This window comes from Protopterus annectens, chromosome 10.part0 (assembly GCF_019279795.1).
Source record: "Protopterus annectens isolate FY-2018-M chromosome 10.part0, PAN1.0, whole genome shotgun sequence".
NCBI lineage: Eukaryota > Metazoa > Chordata > Ceratodontiformes > Protopteridae > Protopterus > Protopterus annectens.
The window spans coordinates 1246487213-1246507467 of record NC_056744.1 but is presented as its reverse complement, the minus strand read 5'-3'; positions in this window follow the sequence as shown (position 1 = coordinate 1246507467).

Here is a 20255-nt window from a genome sequence, read left to right as displayed (position 1 = left end):
TTTTCCCCACCAGGCAATACAAGGGCTTCAAACATCTACCATAGAATGATAGCCTAGAAGGCCAACAGTCTAACCGGTGTCATACATAATCCACAGGGATGAGCTCAGTGTGGCATGCAAGGCAATTACAGAAACCACAATGATGGGAATACTGCACAGGTACAACTCATATCCCAGTGTGTTAACACACACACATACGATCAACCCTGTGTGTGACAGCAACTATACTTGGCAGCTCAGATGTGAGTACCACACACTCACTCTGCTGTAAAATGGTCACCCTGTCCATATCAGGCAGGTTAGCTGTTAACACCATTGCAGGTGGAACCTGCATCAATGGATGGTTAACGCCACATACACCCTTGGAATAGCACCTGTGTCCCTGTTGGACCGGGGTAGCAGGTACTGGCATGCATGCACATGGGTTAACAGCTAGCCTACGCATATGGGTGCTCAGGGCCCATATGCCATATAACCTCATATGGTACCAGGGATACCAGTTATGGCCTGGTGCTGTCACAGAATTTGTTGGTATGCATCCACACCCATCACTGCCATTGACTGTTGTGTGTCCCCTATGGGCAACATTACAGTAGCATGTCATCTGGACTACTTCCAACAAATAGATGAGTACTACTACAGGTGCACGAGGATATACCAGCAACATCTGTGCTACACAATAACAGTGGGCACTGCATATCTGGTGTGGAGTGTCCTCCTGGTGTTTTTACTTGGCCAAGGACTAATGGACCTACACATTATGATATTGATCAATATGATAGAGCAAATATTACTCTAAATACTAAAGTCGATTCTAGTGGAAGTTATATTGTTACTAATGATGTAGTTAATACAGATGTATCTGTTGTAGACAAAGTTGACACAGATGGTTCTTGTGGTAATAAAAGTGTAGCTGATATAGCAGCACCTTTTGGTTTAGCTAATAGTAGTGTAACTAAACCTTGTGAGAATATCCAAGGTTGTTCAGCTGCAAAGCATGATGAACCTGTAGTTAGGAGGAAAGCTGGGAATAGTAGTATACAGCCCATCGATTCAGATGTGACTACTAACACCATCCGTTGCCCTTTCCCTATCAATGTAGTTCAGAGAGGAGGGGGGAGGACAAGATCAGTGAGTGGGGGCAGGCAGAAGAGGAAACTCACTGCTGACTCCCAAACCAGTCACAACTTGAAGAAGATGTGGGAGAAAACCTGAACACTTGGTTATATAATATATCTTCTCAACCTTTGACAATTGATGAGGTAGCTGTTTTATTGAAAGGATTGAATTTTATCCCTACATCTAATATTGATTATATGAATATTATAGTTGATTTTAAATTGTTTATCAGGAACTTATGTTTGAAGGTAGAGTTTAAGGACAAATTTGTTGTACCTAATGAGAAACGTTTTAGGAAACCAAGCCTTTATGTTCCTAATGTCCCTCCTCTAATAACTGCATTTAGTAAGCTAGTGGAGAATGATTTGTATAAATTAAATGACGAAGAGACCTCTCATAATAGGAAGAGGAATTTAATGTACATGCAGCGGAGGGCCCTAAATGATTTGAGGAATGACCCTACTTTAGTCATTAGACCTGCCAACAAGGGTGGTAGCATAGTCGTCATGGATTATAATCATTATAATAGTGCTATGAGAGGCATGCTAGCAGATGAGAGGTTCTATAGTACCATAGACAGTGATACGGTTAAGACACATGTACAGAGAATAGTGATGATGCTGGATGACTTAAATAAAAGTCATGTTATCACGGAGGAATTGTTTGAATATCTGATGGTTAGTAGTCCCCTCATACCGGTGATACGAGGCCAGTCTAAAATACACAAGGATAAGCAAAACCCCCCAATGCAGCCTATAGTGTCTGGTAGGGGGTGGTTAACTGAGCCGTTTTCTATCTATGCAGAAAAGTTTTTACGCCCAGTAGTAAATGCCAATGTATATGTATTGAGAGATACTAAGCAATTTTTATTGGATCTCTATACTTTTTTTAAGGAGGTACCTATTAATTTGGCTTACTTGATAGTGACCATGGACGTTCAGTCCCTGTTCACTGTAATTCCAAATGTGGAAGTACTCAGAGTGTCCATGATTATGTCAGGGACAATGCTGAGTTGAGTGGCTCTGCTTTAGATTTGTTTATTTTATTTTTGGAGATCGTATTGGAGAACAATATTTTTTGCTTTGATTCCCAATTCTATCTACAAAGGGATGGCGTGGCTATTGGCACCTCGTGTGCCAATAGCTACGCCAACCTATATATGGCTGCCTGGGAAGTGGAGTCACTATTCAAGATGGAAAGCTTTATCCAGCATGTTCCATTTTATAGATGTTTTGTGGATGACCTGTTTTCATCTGGACAGGGACTAGGGATGAGCTGGCTGTATTTTTGATGATGTGAATATATTATCCCAGGTACTAAAATTTATCTATGAATTTTCTGATAGATAGATCTTTTCTTTAGATGTATATGTGGAAAGGCTGGACAATGGCCTATTGCATACAGTGGTGTACAGGAAATCCTGTCATCACAATGCCCTTCTGCATAGACATAGTATGCACCCTGGGTACATATTTGGCAATGTGGTTAAGGGCCAAGCAATGAGGATTTACTGGTATAACCTGACCCAGGAAGGGTATGAATTAGAGTTACAAGAATTATGCAATAGGTTTAAGGCAAGAGCATATCATGATAATGAGATTGAGATGGGCATCACAGGTATATCTACCCTAAGAAAGGGTGTAGCCAGTCCATATTTCTCTGAGTTAAATAAGCGGGATGAACCTGATAAGTTAGATGATTCTGAGGGCATAGATAACATTAGGATACCCCTATTTTATACCAAAGATGTTGGGAATGTTAAAGATGTTATTAGGTCACATTGGGAAATACTTACAATATATTTCAAAGTTAGGGAAGTTGTTGGTGATACCCCAATGTTTGTATATAAGAATAGGCCTAATTTGAAGAGATTACTGTGTCACACTCATACTAAAGTTGAGGAAAGTAATATCCGAGGTACATATCCATGCAACCAGTGTATTTTTTGTCGGTTTATAGAGTCCAGTAATGTATTTGAGCACCCTTTGAGTGGTGTTAAGTATACTTTTAATTTTCATGCTAATTGTGCATCTGAACATGTGATTTATTTGGCAAGGTGCACAGCTTGCGATGCCTTCTATGTAGGGAAGACAGATAGGAAGCTGAAAGACCATATATGTGAGCACTTGTATCAGATTAGGTTGGGCTCTAGTGTCAATGCACTATCTAAGCATTTATTGGGACTAGGCTCCACCCATGAATTTAGGTTCAATGTTATTGGGGTTGTGACTCCCAGCTTTAGAGGTGGGGAGATTAGGAATTTTACAGAAACACAAGAAGCTAGATGGATTATCAGATTAATGGCAGATCAGTACCCTGGCCTCAATGACAAAGTACCACTCAAACCATTCTTGAAATCTAAGGGTTTGAAGTAGATCCCATATAGATTTGGTTATGCATGCATATAAGGTATATTGAATATCATTTATCTATAGATACCCTATTGATCTACTGATATACTAATGTATTTTAAGGTTTTTAGTGATAGGTGGTGCCTAGTAGGGGTATAGGTTTTGCTCACATATGTATATATATATGTTATATTATGAATTTTTAGCATTATATCACCATATATTATGTGTTGGCAGTTATTTTAAAATTTAAAAAAAAATTATATTTAGTAATTTGGTATAAGTATATATCGTTAATACATTATCAATTTTATTGTTATAGGTGGCTTATAGTATAGCAAAAATAATAAAGTTTTTATTTGTAATACTAGTTATATTTAAATGGTTGTATGCATATGTGTTTATTGAGTTTATATTTATGTTTAGATGTATGAAATTTTTGACAGCAAGTGTGGCAAGCTATTGATTTATTGAGAGTTATATACTATGTACCAGTATTGATTTAGTGAGATACTGGCTCTTTAAAAGTTTCAATAGTGGTGTCTTAAGTTTGGCACCTTTTTTAAGTAGTGACTTATATATAATGGTATGCTTTAGATTTGTTCTTAAAGGTCTGATGAATCCCGCAAGGGTGAAACCGCTTGCCAATTTTATGGAATAAAAGTTTGTTGCTGACAACTGAGTCAACACGATATCTTTTCTACATTGTGATACTGGATATAAACAGCCTTGTTTTGTTCCGTAACCTGTGTGCTGCTTCTACTATATTAATACTATTGACATATGCTGTACCCATATGTCTGTAGGGTTGCCACCTTTGCAAATGGACAAAGTGGGACATTTTTGGTACAAACATCAGATTTTACAGGCCGACACATACCCACGGCCAGTACAAAGGAAAGAATTTTACTTTTTCACCTAAATAAAAGCTTTTTCTTGTAGCATTTTAGTTGCTTATTCTGTTTCTTATAACATTTAGGTGTTTTAGATACAGAATAACTGTTTTATGCAACTATTACATAAAATATAAGAAATAATTTTGTCCTACAATCTCAGGACATTTGCCATTTTTACAATTTTTTGTCAGTGTACAACTGCCCAAAGAGGGATTGTCCCTCGCAAAGTGGGACAGGTGGTAACCCTATATGTCTGTGGAATGTGTACATGTGCCTGATAGGTGTAGACCCCCTGTCAGACAAATGTGGACCTCTACACAGCAGTTGGACAATACATGATGGTTGTCCCCAGTGTTCGGGGAATGTGTGTGTGACATGCCACACCCCCAGAACATATCAACGGTACATTAATATCTACTACTTTAATCATTCCCTTACATTGTATGCTGCCTATGTGTCCACTGTTGCTAAGGCTGAGCAGTGTCTCCCTAATACTACTGTCTGTATTGTTCAGGCTGTGGATTGTATTTCATTACTGAAACTAACTGGAAATTCCTTAAGATTCCAAGAGCAGGATAAGTTATTTCTTACACTTATTTCACTGAACTGCACTTCTGAAATGCTTATAATTGTGCTATACAATTGAACTACTACATTTTGCACTGTTATAAAGCTTTTTTATTGTTTCACTGCATTTATGTACAGTTTTATATTGTTTTAACTGTATTTTTCATTGCTAGATACTGTTTAATTACTCTAATTGCATGTTTGCTAAATTACTTAACTGTAAACTGCTTTTTCATTCTGAGAGTTGTATTTTCTGTTTGTGAGTGCTCTATCTGAGCTTTTCTGTGCATTTTTGATTTTTTGAGGTTTCTGTGTTTCGGTGTTCTACAGCTAGGAACTGTAATAGTGTGCATTACTATAATTGTCTGTTTACAGTTAAAAGCATTCTCTAGAGTCTGCTTGCTCCTTGATCTGTTTAAAACTTTCATTTAGTGGCTACAGCTAGGAACTGTAATTTAAAAGCATTCTCTAGAGTCTGCTTGCTCTTTGATCTGTTTAAAACTTTCATTAGTGGCTACAGCTAGAAACTGTAATTTAAAAGCATTCTCTAGAGTCTGCTTGCTCCTTGATCTGTGTATAACTTTCATTTAGTGGCTACAGCTAGGAACTGTAATTTTTCTCACCCACCTTCCCTAGTGTTGTGGTGTTCTTATACTTGGTGGCTTTGCAGTTGCCCGTTCATACTGTATATTTGATCTGTGACATTCCTCCCAGGCTAGTGTCATTAGTTCATTCAATCTAATAGAAAACATTTGTGAAGGCCAACCCACTCAGATTCTTAACGTTGAATTAAATTCTGTTCCAGCTTTCTCTTTTTCCAATTTTACTGAAAAAAAATTCTAAGCTTGCTTCCCCCCTTTTCTGTGGCAGGTCTTGTCCAGATACGGATTTGCTGTGTCCAGGACTGTTTGTGAGCTCCTGAGCCCCCCCCCCCTCCACTTAACTAGGGTTAAATTATTCTTGGCACCATAAAGTCAGCTCTTCAAATTTTCCCTTTCAACTAGCCAGCATTTTAGTTTTAGCACTCAAATCTGTTTCTTTGAGCTCAGCACTTGTTCAGAACTCATTGTAAGCACTAAATAAGTTACAAATTACTACAGCACTCAACTTTCCTCACTTGTCTAGAGGAAAACAGTTTTTAGTACTTAATAAATAAGAACCTATTCAGGCATGTCTAAAGGTCAGCTCCCAGTGTTTTCTCCTGTCTACCTGATGAATCTGGGCATCTTGGGACAATTGCCTCATGTACACAGACAACCCTCTCCTCCTGCCACCCAACACTACAACCTGTGAGAGATGCACTTATATAGCCAAACTGGAAGCAAAGCTCTCTGGACAAGACAGTCAAGAGGAGAAGGTAAACATTTGCACCACACCACACTCATCACATAGTCCCTCAAAACCTACATAACCAAAACACACACACAGAAGCACAAAACATGCACCTACATTTGTGGAGGCTCTCAGTAAAAATCTGCCCAAACAACCAAGACCTCCAAAGCAGAAATGCAAGCAACCTTCACCCCCCAACACAACCCAAATGACACATAGCCCACATACTCAGTGTGCGACTCAACTACAGCCCATAAGGCATAACATACTCAACACTCTAGTCATAGGTAACTCTATAGTCAGGCACACTGATGTTCCACTCACCAGGCTAAACAAGGAAAAAGTTACTGTCAGCTGCCTGTTGGGTGCCAGGATCCGCCACATAATGCATGCACTCAGGTCACTCCACAACAAGTACAAATATGACTCTGTCATTGTCCATGTTGGTGTGAATGACCTGAGATGCACCTCCCTGGACTACATGAAAAGAGACATGGAGGAGCTCTCCGATCTTGTAGCCCAGGCAGGTATGACTCTAGCCCTGAGTAGCATCCTGCCATCACCCAGAATGATACCACAGTACAAGGACAAAATTATTGACTTTAACAATTGGCTAAGCTTCTGGTGTCATTCTAAGGGAATCCAGTATCTGTCTGCCTGGGATGACATGATTGACAAACCACACTGCTTTGCCAGAGATGGTGTGCACCTGTCGCCCTTGGGATTCCGGATACTGGCACAGGCTCTTGCCACCCCTATAGTACCTTTATAGGCAAGGTTCAAATGACAAATTTACCACTGTAACAGGTACAAGTAAGCAAAATCTGAGGGTAATGATGCTCAATGCTAGAAGTCTAAACCTCAAAATGCACTCACTCGAAGCACTCCTTAAAATGGAGAACATTGACATCTGTGCAGTGACAGAGACCTGGTTCAAAGCTCCAGAAAGCACCCCTGCGTTACCAGGCTATAATGCATACCACACCTTTCGGCCACCAAACCCAGACCGAAACAGTTAAGGTGGAGGCGTGTCCATATTCATTAAGGATATCCACACCTCCAAGCTAGTTGCTCAGCATAATGCATCCGAGATTATCCAAGTTCAACTAACTCTGGGCAAAACCACAGTCCAGATTGTAGCTTGCTACAGACCCCCCACCATGCCCCAGAATTCCCACTCCTGTTTTCTTGATACACTGGAAAATATTAAGGTACAACCCAACACTCTAATAATGGGTGATTTCAACTACCCTATCATTAACTGGGAAAACTGCTCATGTACCAACTCTTTTGCTCAACGTTTTCTGGAAATCATCAATTCCAATGCCTTTGATCAACTTATCCACACTCCTACCAGGGGAAGCAATATCTTAGACCTGGTCATCATCAACATGGGTGATTGGTGTTCTACACCAGAGGTCAGCTCCTCATTGGTCAGATCCGACCACAAGCTAATCACCCTAGACATCCACATCCCGCTCCCACCCTCCATTAGGAAAACAACCATAAAAAATTTCTCCAAAGCCAACTTCACGCTTCTTAAGAAAGAAGTGGCAAATTTCACGACACCCATGCAGATGGACAATAGAGGTATGACTGCTGAATCCTACACAAATGTACTTAATAAGCACTTACACGAGTGCATGGATTGTGCTATCCCTAACAGAACCAAGATGCTATCCTCCAAAAAAAGGAAGCCAATCTGGTGGTCTTCTGCCATAAACAAACTCTACAACAGAAGAAAGAAACTGCTGCAAAAAATAGTAAAATCCCACGATTGGAGGAACTCCCTGGTCAGACTCAGTAAGAAGCTGAGATCCCTCATAAAATCCTCCAAAGCTAGTTATGAAAACAAAATCAACACTGATTCTAAAGACAACCACAAAGCATTCTATACCTATGGCAAGAATCTCAATGGCAACACTCAGATCTGCTCTGACTTACAGCACAATGACATTAAATATACAGAACCAACTGATATTGCCAACATCCTGGCAGATAGGTTCAGTGCTAACTTTACCCTACTCTCACCCCCTAAAGGGCCCATCTTTATACCGGAAGAATGCAAAGTTCCTGTAATCACGGCTGCACAGGTAAAAACCTCACTCTCCAAAGCCAGGAACACAGCATCCATGAGACCTGACAACATCCCAGGCTGCATTCTACATGAACTACAGAATGAACTGGCACCCCTCCTAAGTACCATGTTCATTCACAGCCTCACCTCAGGCTTTGTGCCCATTGAATGGCGCACCACAACGGTTATCCCACTCCACAAAGGGGGGCCACAACAGACCCCGGGAACTACCGCCCCATTAGCCTGATGAGCCTGGTCTGCAAGGACATGGAACGTATCATCATGGAACTCATAAACAAATACATTGTAGATCTCCACACTCTAGACCCCACACAATTCGGGTTTGTAAAAGGTAGATCATGTCTCCTAAATCTGACAGACTTCTTTGAAGTAGTCAACAAAGCCATAGATGAGGGTAAGGTGGTTCACACAACCTATCTAGATCTCACCAAGGCATTCAACCCCATCCCCCACTCTGGAATTATAGATAAACTCACTAAACTAGGTATAAATTCCTATGTCATAAGATGGGTTGCCAAACTGGCTTACTGACAGAACCCACACTGTGAAAGTAGCAGACTCCAAATCAGACTTCAGACCAGTGACAAGTGGAATACCACAGCGTTCAGTCCTGGGTCGTCTCCTGTTTGGTATCTACTTCTCTGAAGTACAGGCTAACACAGAAGGTCTTTGGCTAACTAAATTCGCAGATGACTGCAAACTAGGAGCCATAATCAAAACTCCCAACGATGTGGACATCCTACAAAAGGGCCTCACTGAGACAGATGCCTGGTGTCAAAGTCATGGTCTCAAGCTCAATGCCAAAAAGTGCATTGTCATCCCCTTTGGTAAAAACTCTGTCCACATGAACTACCACATAGGCGGTAGTCTACTTAACACTGAAAGTGTGATAAGAGACCTTGGGACACAGGTAGACAGTAGTCTCTCCTTTGATAATCACATCACCACAGTGGTCAGGAAATCCTTCTAAGTGGCACACCTCATCACAAAAGGTTTCTCATCCAGAAAAAAAGAGGTCATTGTTCCCCTCTACTCATCACTCATTAGACCCATTATAGAGTACAATGCCCCTTTTGGTATGTACCTCACAAGACATCTACAACAACTGGAAAGGCCACAAAAATACCTCACAAAGAGGATTACTGGCCTCAAACAGATGCATTACGCAGACCGACTAAAAAAACTCTAACTTTACTTCATCACATATCGCCTACTCAGAGGCGATCTCTGCCTAACATACAAAGCTATGTCAAACCCAGAGCTGTTGGACATGCTCCACTTAAAGAAATCCCAATCCCTCCAAGCTACACACTCTAGGGTCCTAAACCTTGTCACTACAATAAACAGGACATGCTGGAGGGATAGATTCTTGTCCCAGGGACTTCCCATACTCTGGAACAGGCTACCTATCTATGTCAAACAGAGCTCCTCATTAGTGATCTTCAAGAAAAATCTTGATGATTGGATGGGTAATAGGGAATTCACCCCCAGGGATCAATTCTGTGGTTCTGCTTGACAGGGGCACAGGAAAATAATTTTCTTGGGTGGCGAAAGCCAGGGAACCTTTTTGGCTAGGTGTTTATAGGCCCTAGGGCCAATAGCCTAGTACCTACCTATGAATCTATGAACCTATGACCTGTTGTCCTACAACAGGGAGTCACCAGGTATGCTAGCCATAGATGTCAGACAATGAGATACAGCTGTGGAACCTAGGAAAAGTAGAGCTATATACTATGTACCAGTATTGATTTAGTGAGATACTGGCTCTTTAAAAGTTTTAATAGTGGTGTCTTAAGTTTGGCACCTTTTTTAAGTGGTGACTTATATATAATGGTACACTTTAGGTTAGTTCTTAAAAGTCTGATGAAGCTCACAAGGGTGAAAGCGCTTGCCGATTTTATGGAATAAAAGTTTGTTGCTGACAACTGAGTCAACGTGATATCTTTTCTACATTGAGATACTGGATATAAACAGCCTTGTTTCATTCCGTAACCTGTGTGCTGCTTCTACTATATTAATACTATTGACATATGCTGTACACATAGTCTGTGGAATGTGTACATGTGCCTGATAGATGTAGACCCCCTGCCAGGCAAATGTGGACCTCTACACAGCAGTTGGACTATACATGATGGTTGTCTCCAGTGTTCGGGGAATGTGTGTGTGACATGCCACACCCCCCAGAACATATCAATGGTACATTAATATCTACTACTTTAATCATTCCCTTACATTGTATGCCCCCTATATGCCCACTTTTGCTAAGGCCGAGCAGTGTCTCCCCAATACTACTGCCTATGACCTGCTGTCCTGCAACAGGGAGTCACCAGGTATGCTAGCCATAGATGTCAGACAATGAGATACAGCTGTGGAGTACACAGGGACCTAGGAAAAGTAGATCAGGAATGCTCATGGACATTAGGACAATCCTTGAACTAAGCATGTATGACATTCAGACACTGAGATGGAGTCACTGGCAGTACATGATGTAATATGCCAGCTGTATCGACCACTACTTACTGTCACTATTGTACAACAGACATTCCAGTACAAGTGATATGTGAGCCGACCATTGCTGTGGTGACTCAAGTGCCAGAGGTGTGATATATGTCAATGCTGCCAGAACCATACGTGATGGCCATAAGTGCTAGACAGCAGAATAACAGCAACAGGTCATTACATTAAATGTTGTTGAAACCTACTTTTGAGATTTCTATATCTCATGACTGCATCCCCCCATCTGCATTCAACTCCATGTGTAATTGTATGACATACCTGGTATACTGCTGTACTCTTTTGTGGAAAAAAATCAAGTGGTGGTCTCCTAGGAAATGGCAGCCTGTCTTCAGGAAGAAGGTGTCAGAGCTGTTTACCATAGGCAGCTGCTTGCATTTTATAGGTAATGCTCAGGAACAGTTGATTGCCTGTGCAGCACTCAATGACTCCCACTTGTTACTAACATCCTGAACAGCTGGGTTGAGTTATCATTAGACAATGGCTTGGCAACACAGTGCTATAATTAAGGGCTTCATATAGGCCTCCCCCCTTTTCCTGGCCTGTGAGTAGGATATTATCAAGGTGTGGGAGCTACAGCATCATAAAGGGTATGTAGAAATACTGTCCAATGTATCGATTGATGCGTTATTTCCACAGTGCTTCACGCTATGTGTGCCCATTGTTAACAGACCTTCAGATTCTGTAGCAGTGTACTGTTTAACAATGTGTGTTGGGGACAGTGAGCTGACAGGTAGATGTGTGTGTCATACATCCTTTCTATCTGGATGTGCATGCGGCTGCAGTTGCTACTGGTGTATAAGCTGTTTATGTTTGTAGAGGGAGACTCCATCACTTGTCCCTGTCACCTGAGAATTCCCCACTGATACTTTATGTATGGTTGTGTTGTGGATGCCTTGCTCTAGGTGTTTGGGAGGTATGTTAAGACAGAGCAGTTAGCCGGACAGACTGCTGCATGTGTAACAGGCCACAGCTGCTGGATTATGGCCAGAACTCCTAATGATGTGTGATGACATTGGGGGACTGCATGCTTTATATGTCAGTGAGTGGGCAGTGTCAGCATTTGTGTCACAACAAGGCCAGGGTGTGTGTACCCATAACAGTCCAAGTGTGGTATGAGCCTGTGGTACGTATGTTAAGTAGTAGTGCCATCCAGTGAATGCTAGGGGAAATTCAGGACACATATACATATCTGTGACATGTATCTCACCATCATGGCCTTTGATATGCTCCTGTGGGTGGCAGTGACTGTGTTATCAGCCGCCATTTCTGCTGGACATTGCAGGGCTCATTTATTTATATGTTGTATTGACAAGCATGTAAATGTTGTGCAACACACTGGACTGTGGCCCTGGACTGTGGGTGTCCTGATGTGAGACATGTTAGGAATGTAACAGATAGAGCTACTAAGTCATTATTATGTGAGTGTATTTACAGGATATATGTGCATGCATACTGTGTGTTACACAGGATTGGCATGGACACATGTGTTTGGATGTCTATGGCATGTGACACTGACCTGTCTGTCAAGGGTTTGTAAGGTTAATCTGCACTGACCTGCCAGCACTTCAGCACATAGGACAGGTTTGACGACAACCATTCCATATGTAGGTGACACACCTGTGGACATTCTGCAACAGTCTGTGTAGTTGACAGGTGTACCTGATATTGTAGGCATCCCATAAATCCATCAGTATTTATTTGACTGTGTACCGGGTTGGTCTCTGCATCACAGGCCCAAGTAAGTTATCATTTGTGCCATTATACATGGAAGTTGTGTCACTGGGAATCTGGTTGTCTTTGTACAAACACAGCTAATTCCCCAGAGGTGTGATGTCCTACTGGTGTATTGCACTGAGCTTTGGTTCAGATGTTACAGGTTTCTATATTTGGTGGAGATGTTTGTTATCCCTATTGTTACATCACTGTGACTTATGATATATGTACAGAAATGGGGGTAATTCCCTACAGCTTAGTTGTTGTAGTGGTGTGTTTCTCTAACTCTGGTTCAGAGGGTCCTAGAATTATTACCTGGTAGGGGTGTAGTTGTTCCCCTAATGCTACATCATTGTACTGCAAGTTATAATTTAAAAATGAACACTAAATAACTCCAGCTGAATACTTGGTATGGGGTATACATTTTTAGCTAATGTTACATCACTGCACTGCATGATATATTTAAAATAAACACTAACTGCATACAGCTGACTTGGCATACTAGTACAATCCTCTGACTTTGGTGTAGAGGGTTCTGGATTTGAGACTTACCAGGTCTGATTATTTTGTTGCTGGTCTTAGCTTTACATAGTAAGTTAATTACTGCTTAGATATATACAACAGTATTGTAACTTATTGTTCAGTAATGTTACTTCATTCTTAGGTGAATCTATTTTATTATATCTCCTAAACTTATGCATTTAACTATGTTATCTGTTCCTGTAATTGTAATAGTTTTGGACACTTGTATGTAACTGGAGCTTTTATACTCTGGTCTTCACTGCAAATGGGCTTCTGGCCAAGCTGGACCACCACAGTTAACATATTATAATATATACAAAACAAATAAAAACATTTACAACATTTCCCTATAACATGTAAAAAACTGAATGGTCATGATTTTACCCTTGCACCTAATGTACAAGTGCCAGTGCCCTAACCAATCAGCCAGTGAGGATCTGCTGTTATACTTCTGCATATACCTTGAATTTCATTTAAGCATTGCTGAGCACCACACCACACTGTGCAAAACTGCTCAGCTATGGTTAAACTTGACCTTTTTGATGAACATTAAATGCATCTGGTTTATATTTCTTGATGTCTGGCATGTGTTCCTTGCAAATGTCAATAACTGCATTGGTAAATAAAAGTAACATTAATATAAAAATGTAAAATTAACATTAATATAAACATGCTTTCCAGAGTAGATGTTGAATGGCCTATCTTGGTATTAGGCTATAATGCCAACCCTCTACCCGATGTCAAACATACTCCTCAAGAGTTATGTCACTAAACTACTCACTGACAAATGGAATAAATTATTCCTAAAGTTTGAGGATAGACTTCAATTAATAACGATGGTATTATTACCAAAAATAAACTATATAGCTCAAGCCATTCCATTGCTACCTAATAAAAAGCTATTACAAGACATAAATAAAATTCTTTTAATTTTTCTCTGGTTCCCTAAATGAAACAGGATAGCCTATGCTCACCATATTAGACCATAGGAAATGGGAGGAATTAATTTTCCAGACTTAGAGACATATATTAAGGCTTCTATATTCAAAATAGTTTTCAACTGGATAGACTCAAAAATGTCAACAGCTTGGAAATCCCTTCATATTTCTATTTTTTTAAATGAGAATAAACTCACAAAAAATACTCTTTCAAATGATCAAATAAATATATTTTGGAAAATATTATGTCTTAATTTACAATTTAATGTTTCGAAACCCATCAACTCAGTCTTCATAAACTACATCTACAACTCATTTAGATCTTTCATAAACTCAAACTTAGACATTAAATTATGGTGGGAACTCTTAATTCCTTTCAAAATAACTAAAAACTTTCCAAATTACATAAACACATTATAAGTAATTGGGAACTAAAAAATGTACTTGTTGGCAAGATTGTATTAGGAACTTATCAGTCTTAAACATACAACAAATAATAAACACCTTTGATATTCCAAATTCAAATTGGCTTATACTTCAAAGCATTTTATTTCATGCTCAAGAGTTATACAGAATAATCAATAATTCCTCCTTTAGTTCTGAACCAAAATTAATTTCCATTATCCAAGAAATGGTTTATAATAATCATAATTAGTCTAATTTAACCTCATTGCTCTATAAAAACTTAATAATTTACAAAGTTAATCCAAAACAAAACTTCTGGAACTTTATTACTAAAGGTCATCAGATTAACCTCTTCTCTGAAAACAAAATTAATTTATTGTATTCTATTAAATTAACTTCCAATCTACAAGCTTGGAAGATTTTTTTCTTGGAAATTCTTACATAGGGCATTTTACACCCCCAATAGGATAGCTAAAATGGACTCTTCTAAACAATTGTTTTGTTGGAGATGTTCTCAGAATTGTAATGCTGATTGGATTCATATATCTTTTGAGTGTATCAAAATTAAAAAAATTCTGGGAGGAGATTGGGAATTTCCTTCATGCTATTTTTTCAGATTCCTTCATTCTAACTAAATCCATGATTTTTCTGAATGTAACTGAAACAAATGTTATGAGCAAAAATAATTTGTATCTAGTATTGACTATACTAGCAATTGCTAGAAAATATATTACAAGAAAATGGAAAACTTCATCTGAACCCAACTTTCAAGAATTTATGACTCTACTAGAAGAAACAATACACATGGAAACAAAGGTAAAAGAAACAAGAATATTCCCTAATAAATGGGTCAACAATCCTTGGAAGAAAGTTTTTTCTCTCATTGAGACTTTAAAGATCTCCACATCTTCTTAGTACTTGGAGAAATTACACTGATTTTTTGTTATGTGTAACTACCTCTCTCTAACTTCTCATTTTTTTTCATATAGGCCATATGTACATATTGTATATAGTTTGTCTTAGTTTTATTTGTATTCTAGTAGAAATTATGTTTTGTCTTTTTGAAAATCAATAAAATATTTGGAAAAAAAAGTTATGTCACTGTGGTATGCACGGCAATCACAGACTCCACATTGCTGTCACTGCTGCACAACTGCAAGCCATGGTCCACCATGGTAACACACACACACACACACACACACGCACACACACGCACACACACGCACACACACACACACACACACACACACACACACACACACACACACACACACACACAAACATACACACACTCTCAGTCCGATGAGTGACCTGGACTGCCTTGTGGACAGCTCACATGTGTGTCGCACACAAGCAACCTGTGGTGGAATGTGCACCCTGCCCACATCAGGCAGGGTAGCTACCTAAGCCTTTGCAGGTGTAACCTTGTCAGCTGGATGGTTAACAGCACATACACCCTTGGGATACCATCTGTGTCCCTGTTGGATGGGGACATTAGCTGCTGCCTTGCATATGCATGTGCTAACATATAGGCTAGGCATATGTATGCTCACGGCCCATAGCTTAGTAAACTGAGATCTTACCAGGACTACCAGACATGGCCTGACTGCTGTGACAGACTGTGTTTTTATGTGTCCACAGACATCACTACCATCAACCACAGGGTGTCCCCTATGGGCAACGTTACTGTAACATGCCATCCAGCCTACATCTGGCAAATAGGTGAGTTTTACTACACGTGCATGTGGACATTCCAGGAACATCTGGGGTACACAATAACAGAGAGTGATGCATATGTGGTGTAGGGTGACCTCCTCATAGATGTCTGACATCTGCAGTACCCGGATGTTTGCAAAATGTGTACATGTGCCTGATAGATGTAGACCCCCTGCCAGACAAATGTGTATTCCTGCACACCAGGTGGATAATACATGATGGCTGTCCACTGAGTTTGTGGAATGTGTCTGTGACATGCCAGTCCCCTTGGGACACAGTAATGGTACATTAATATCTGGTACTGCATTCATTCCCTTACGTTGCATGCTCAGTATGTATGCACCACTGCTGAGCCAGAGCCAGCATGCCACAACTACTAGTATCTATAACCTGCTGTCCTGCTGCAGGGTCTCACCGGGTATGCTAGCCATAGGTGTCAGGCATTCAGATACAGGTGTGGGGTACACACACTGACCTAGCCAGAATAGGTCAGGAATAGTCAGGGAGACCTGGACAATCTGGGGAATAATCCTGTATGACATTGGCAGACTGAGACGGGATCAAGGATGGTACATGATGTGATATGCCAGCTGTATCCGCCACTACATACTGTCAGTGTGATGCCCCTGCACTGGCCCAGTAATCAAGGGACCTCAATCCTCACTACTACCACCAGTGAGGTATGTACACAATGGGAGGATGACAAATACACACACAGTAATGTACAATTATCCTTCAGAGCACACAGAGATCACAGCCAGTCTGGGGCTGGTTTCTCCCTTTCTCTCCAGATCCCCAATAAGACTCCCCACTGGCACAGATATATGGTTAACATCTCAGCAGAGTGCCCAAGCAAAAACATCCATCACCCTGGTGAGTGTGGAAGAGAGGTGAAGAAGAGAGTACAGGCAGGATGGAGTGGGTGGAGAAGAGTGTCAGGAGTGATTTGTGACAGACGAGTACCAGTAAGAGTGAAAGGGAAAGTCTACAATAGGGTAATGAGACCGGCTATGTTATATGGGTTGGAGACAGTGGCATTGACAAAAAGGCAGGAGTTAGAGCTGGATGTGGCAGAGTTAAAGATGTTAAGATTTGCACTGGGTGTGATGAGGGTGAGCAGAATTAGGAATAAGTATATTAGAAGGTCAGCCCAGGTTGGAAGGTTTGAAGACAAAGCCAGAGAGGCAATATTACGTTGGTTTGGACATGCGCTGAGGAGGGATGCTGAGTATATTGGGAAAAAGATGCTAAGGATGAAGCTACCAGGTAACAGGAAAAGAGGAAGGCCTAAGATAAGGTTTATGGATGTGGTGAAAGACGACATACAGGTGGTTGATGTGACAGAGCAAGATGCAGAGGACAGGAAGAAATGGAAACAGATGATGTGCTGTGGTGACCCCTAATGGGAACAGCCAAAAGATGATGATGATCACCCTCTCTGTCTGACCTGTGCTTTGTGTCCCTGCCCAAGTAGCTGATACACACACTTTGAGATTTGATTTATCAATCACACACATAGACACGCACACACACACACACACACACACACACACACACACACACACACACACACACACACACACACACACACGCACACATGCACACACGCACACACGGACACATACACACACACACACACACACACACTCACACACACACACACACACACACACACACACACACACACACACACACACACACACACACACACTCCTTGGAAAGGCTGCCACAGGTTTACCAGCTATGACACCTTTTGCCCACACTTAAAGGTAGTTCTGACTGCCACAATCCAGCTCTTTATTAGCTACTGTAAGGCCCTTACCAAAGAGTGATGAATCCTACTGTGTGATGTGCCTATTAGCCAAATGGTAAGTGTGATCATGACTGAGCCTACTGGAGTGGGCTATGCAGTGTCACTGAATACACATGTAAGTACTATACGAGCTTACTTAGTTCTATATAGACCAGACACAATTACAAGATTTATCTATTTTTAATAATAACTAATAAAGGAACAAGACAATACTCAATCAATACAGTAACTACAGAGTTCAGACTCACAGGGAATAATTTCAGACCTCATTGCAGTACAGTCTGAAATAATTACAGCTAATATCTACAGCTGTAGGTTCATAGGTTCATAGGATGATACTAGTCTATTGGTCTGGAGGCCCTTATAGGCTTGGCCAAGACTTTTGCACATGTTCCTTCAAAATCAGCACGTGTTTCCCCTGTCCAGTAGGGACACAGGTGGGGCCCAGGGCTGTATGCTCTGTGTCCCATCCAGTCATCCAGGTTCCTCTTAAAGAGGCCCAGAGAGGTACTCTGCAGGACATTGAGAGGGACTCTATTCCACAGTCAGCCACGTCTTTGGGACACAAATCTATCTCACAAACAAGTTATATTCATGTCACAGACCAGATTAAGGCCTTGCATGCAGGTTGCATGAGTTTAGTTTGTCTTACAGATATTCAGCAACTCCATCAAGGCTTGGTCAGACATGGCCTTGTAAGACAGACATAGGTCACCTCTGAGCAGTCTGTATGAGACTGAGTAGAGGGACAGGGCTTTTAGACTATCTGTATAGGATAGGTGTTTGAGACCCTGGATTTTCCTGGTCAGAAACCTGTGTGGTCTCTCCAACTGCTGCATGTGCATGGCAAAATACATGACAAAGGGGGTATTGTACTCAATAATGGGTCTGATAAGGGAGGAGTATAGGGATGTTATGACCTCCTTGTTCCTGAATGACATACCCTGAGTTATAAGTTGGGTCATGTAGACAGCCTTCTGTACAACGGAGGCAACGTGATGGTCAAAAGTCAGGTTGCTATCAACCTGGGTGCCCATGTCCCTTATGACTGATTGCATGCTTAGTACAAATGTCATAAGTATTGGGGATGACATTTTCTCCAAAGGGGATATTGATGCATTTCTTGGCATTCATTTTGAAGCCGTGCTTCTGGCACCAGTCATAAGTTTAGGTAGGGCCCTCTTGGATGATGTTCTCATCACTAGGGGAATGTAAGACAGCACCCAACTTGCAGTCATCTGCACTCTTGATCAGCCACAGACCACTGGTTGTGATTGCACCTCAGACAAGTATATGCCAAATAGTAGAGGCCCAAAGACTGATTCTTGGGTACACTACTTGTTACCGGTCTACTACTAGAGGTGGCTTCCCCTACTTTGACTGAGTGGGTTCCATCAGTGATCCAGTTACCTACCCATCTGGTAACATATGGGCTGATATATAGCTGGGAGGGTTTATGTATTATGCCTGAGTGTTTAATAGTGTCAAATGCTTTGGCTAGGTCAAGGTAAGCACTGTGCACTGTCATCCCCTTGTATGTGGCTTTGGTGACTGTTTTGAAGAAGTCAACCATGTTTAACAGCCATGATCTCCCTTTGACAAAACCATATTGCATGGGATGCAGCATTTGGAGGTTGCCAATGTCCTTGTTTATAAGGTCGATAACGCATTCCATGGCCTTGCAGATCAGGATAGTTAGGCTGATGCACCTATAATTGCCTGGGTCAGTGGATGCTCCATCTTTGTGTAGGGGATGACAGTGGCTGTCCTCCATGCAGCTGGGATGAAGCCAGTGCTCAGGCTGTGGTTGAATAGGGTGTCTAATGGAGCTGAGAGCTCATGCCTGAGTTCATGTAGGATGTAGCCTGGGATGTTATTGTGTCCCATGGAGGCTGTATATTTTGCCTTTGAGAGAGCAGTGATGGCCTGATCCCTAGATATAAGGGGAATGGGGCAGGTACTGGGAATGACCTGATTTACTGATGAGGGGGACAGAGGGGTGACCTTTTCACTGAATTGGTCAACCAGCAGGCATGCTATATCTACAGCATTTGTATATGTGGTGTCCTTGACAACCAGTTCTAAACAAATCTGGGTGCTACCTTTGAGATTATGGACATATGTGAAGAAGGCCTTATGATTGTCTCTAGTAGATGTGGGCAATCTGGACTATAAGTTTGCTTTGGAGGATTTCACTAGTGCTCTTATATGCTTGATTAGGCTAAGGAGAGATTTCTTCCAATTGGGCACCTGCTCCTTCTTGGTCCT